Raw genomic sequence first — 3,789 nt, 5'->3', positions numbered from 1 at the left:
ACATAACAAGCGTTATTCAAGGGCCACGCGGCCGCTGAGTCAAACCTTAATTCAAACCCATAAGCCGGACCTCACATGACCAATCGCTGTTTTAACTTTGAAAAACACAGAGTCTTCTTAGAAGATTGATTGTCAAGAGTACAATGAGTCATTCCAGGATTACCTGGTCAGAGTGGCAGGCAAACAAAGGCAGGATAACCCGGATTTTTTGGTGAATACACCTGGCGTCCAAGCCTATTACAAGGGTCAACAAAGCTCTATTCATTAACAAGGAGCCCCCAAGTAATAATTGAGTCCAGACGTATAAGTCGGATCGGTAGGGTAATCATAGCTATGCTCAATGAGCAGGAAGCCCCCAAGTATTTGGCAATCATGGCGTACAAGCCGGATCAAGAGGGTAATCATAGCTATGCTCAATGAGCAAGAAGCCCCCAAGTGATCATATGAAGTGACAATAAAGACTCATTATTCTCAGAAATGAAATGATAGAGACCCTGAATTATCAGGGATGTCGGCTTTATTATATTCATCATAATATATACATGGAGAAAATATGTACATTAGAAGAGCCGGTGGCTCAAGTGTAATAAGGCCTAAGATGAGCAATATTCCACGGCCGGCGGGTCTCCTCCTCCGACGTGCGTGAGTCCTTGTGGTCTCGAACATCGATAAGGTAGTATGACCCATTGTTCAGATTTTTGCTGACCACAAAGGGTCTTCCCAAGGTGGGGATAGCTTGTGCATATCAGTTTGATCCTGGATAAGCCGGAGCACCAAATCACCTTCTTGAAAGGTTCTGGTTTTAACCCGGCGGCTGTGATAACGACGCAGATCTTGCTGGTAAATCGCCGAACGAGCCGCCGCATGGTCACGCTCCTCATCCAACAGGTCAAAAGCATACTAATGTGCTTTTTCATTATTAGCTTCAACATAAGTCGCCACACGGGGCGAGTTGTGACGGATGTCACTAGGGAGAACCGCCTCTGCTCCGTAAACCATGAAAAAGGCATGTAACCCGTAGATATGTTGGGGGTAGTATTGATACTCCATAGTACTGAGGGCAAATCCTCCACCCAACAACCTGGCGTCCTCTGCAAAGGGACCATAAGCCAAGGCTTGATGCCTTTCAAAATTTCTTGATTGGCTCTTTCAGTTTGACCATTGGACTGGGGGTGAGCCACTTATGATACATCCAGACGAATATGCTCTCATTGAAAAAATTCTTTCATAGCACCCTTGGACAGATTAGTGTCATTATTAGTTATAATACTGTGAGGAAAACCAAACCAGAAAATCACTTTTTTATGAACTGAACTGCTGTTGCAGCGTCACGCTTACTAACCGGCTCTGCCTCAACCCACTTTGTGAATTTGTCAACCGCCACCAAAAGGTGGGTCTTTTTATCTTTGGACCGCTTGAAAGGTCCAACCATATCCAGCCCCCAGACAGCAAACGACCAAGTAATTGAAATCATCCGTAATTCTTGAGCCGGCACATGAACTCGTCTTGAAAATTTCTGACAGCCATCACATTTGATGACCAAATCCTCTGCACCAGCATGAGCCGTCAGCCAATAAAATCCATGACGGAAAGCCTTGGCTACAAGAGACTTAGAGACGACATGATGACCATAATCTCCTTCATGAATCTCTCATAGAATCTCACGACCTTCTTCAGGAGAAACACAATGTTGAAACGCCCCTCTGGCACTGCAATGATGCAACTCTCCATTCACAATAGTCATTGACTTAGACCGCCGAGTTATCTGTCTGGCTAAATTTTGATCTTCGGGTAACTCTCCTCGGGTCATATAAGCCAAATATAGAACTATCCAATTAGGAATAGCATGAAGAGCCGCCACCAATTGTGCCTCCGGGTCAGGAATAGCAAGATCTTCCTCCGTAGGCAACTTGACTGAAGGGTTATATAAAATATCAAGGAAGACATTAGGTGGCACCGGCTTACGCTGGGACCCTAACCGGCTCAAAGGTTCAGCCACCTCATTTCTCCTACGATCAATATGTTCCACTTGATGACCTTTGAAATGACCAGCAATAGCATCAACCTCGCTGCGATAAGCCGCTATGAGTGGGTCCTTAGAATCCCAAGTGCCTGAAACTTGTTGAGCCACCAAATCTGAGTCGCCAAAACACCTCACCCGGCTTAGATTCATCTCCTTAGCAATCCGAAGACCATGGAGTAAGGCTTCATACGCAGCTGCATTGTTAGTACAAGGGAACATCAACCTTAAAACATAACAAAATTTATCACCTCGTGGGGAAGTCAAAACAACTCCAGCCCCCGAGCCATCCAATTGCCTGGATCCATCGAAGTGGATAGTCCAATATGTGCTATCTGGCTTCTCCTCGGGCATCTGCAACTTAGTCCAGTCATTGATAAAATCCATGAGTGCTTGAGACTTAATAGCCGTCCGAGGCATATACTTCAAACCATGGAGTCCAAGCTCAATGGCCCATTTAGCTACCCGGCCTCTGGCCTCTCTATTCTGAATGATATCCCTAAAGGAGCAAAACTAACCACAGTGATGGGATGACCAAGGAAATATTGCTTGAGCTTTTGACTAGCCATAAACACCCCATATACCAGTTTTGCTAATGTGGATATCTCTGCTTGGACTCTATGAGAACCTAACTGATGTAATAAACCGGCCGCTGAATCGGATATTCCTTGCCTGATTCCTTCCTTTCCACAACAATTGCCACACTGACAGCTCGGCTATTAGCAGCCACATATAACAGTAAGGGATCTTTATCAATAGGGCAGCAAGGATCGGCGGCTCAGCTAACTGTTTCTTCAAGGTTTCAAACGCCTGGTCAGCAGCATCACTGTAAAGTGATCTGTTTTCTTCATCATCTGGTATAGAGGGATAGCTTTTTCAACCAACCGGCATATGAACTGGCTTAAGGCTGCAATACGACCCGCTAGACGCTGAACATCATTAATACATGCTGGTTTAGCCAAGGAAGTGATGGCCTTGATTTTCTCCGGGTTAGCTTCAATGCCCCTTTCCCAAGAGCTTGCCTAATGGTACACCAAAGACACATTTGGTCGGGTTAAGTATCATCTTGTAGACCCAGAGATTGTCAAATGTCTCTTTTAAATCATCTATCAAGGTTTCCTTCTTCCTGGACTTCACAACAATATCATCCACATAAGCATGAACATTCTATCCAATCTGATCATGGAGGCAATTTTGAACACACCACTGGTAAGTCGCCTGGGCACTCTTGAGCCCAAAGGGCATAGACACATAATAGAAGGATCCAACAAGAGTGATAAAGGTTGTCTTCTCCTGGTCCTTAACTGCCATCTTGATATGATGATACCCAGAATGAGCATCCAAAAAACTCAAACGCCCACAACCCGCCGTAGCATCAATAATCTGATCAATACGGGGGAGAGCAAAAGGATCAGCCGGACATGCCTTGTTAAGGTCTGTGTAAACCACACACATGCACCAAGTACCATTTTTCTTAAGTACCAGCATCGAGTTAGCCAACCATTCAGGATGAAAAACTTCAACGATGAACCCAGCCACCAAGAGCCGGGTCACTTCTTCACCAATGGCCTTACTCTCTTCATTAAACCGACGAAGGAATTGCTTGACTGGTTTAAACTTTGGATCAATATTGAGAGTGTGCTCAGCGAGTTCCCTCGGTACATGATACGTCTCTGTCGTATCTACTTTTCCAAACACGTTTGCCCTACGAGCTTTCCATATATTGTTCTTCGCTTATTTACTTTTCCGTTGCTATTGCTATCATCACT

This window comes from Triticum aestivum, chromosome 3A, assembly GCF_018294505.1.
Source record: "Triticum aestivum cultivar Chinese Spring chromosome 3A, IWGSC CS RefSeq v2.1, whole genome shotgun sequence".
NCBI lineage: Eukaryota > Viridiplantae > Streptophyta > Magnoliopsida > Poales > Poaceae > Triticum > Triticum aestivum.
The sequence above is the reverse complement of the archived record's forward strand: the minus strand, read 5'-3'. Positions refer to the sequence as shown.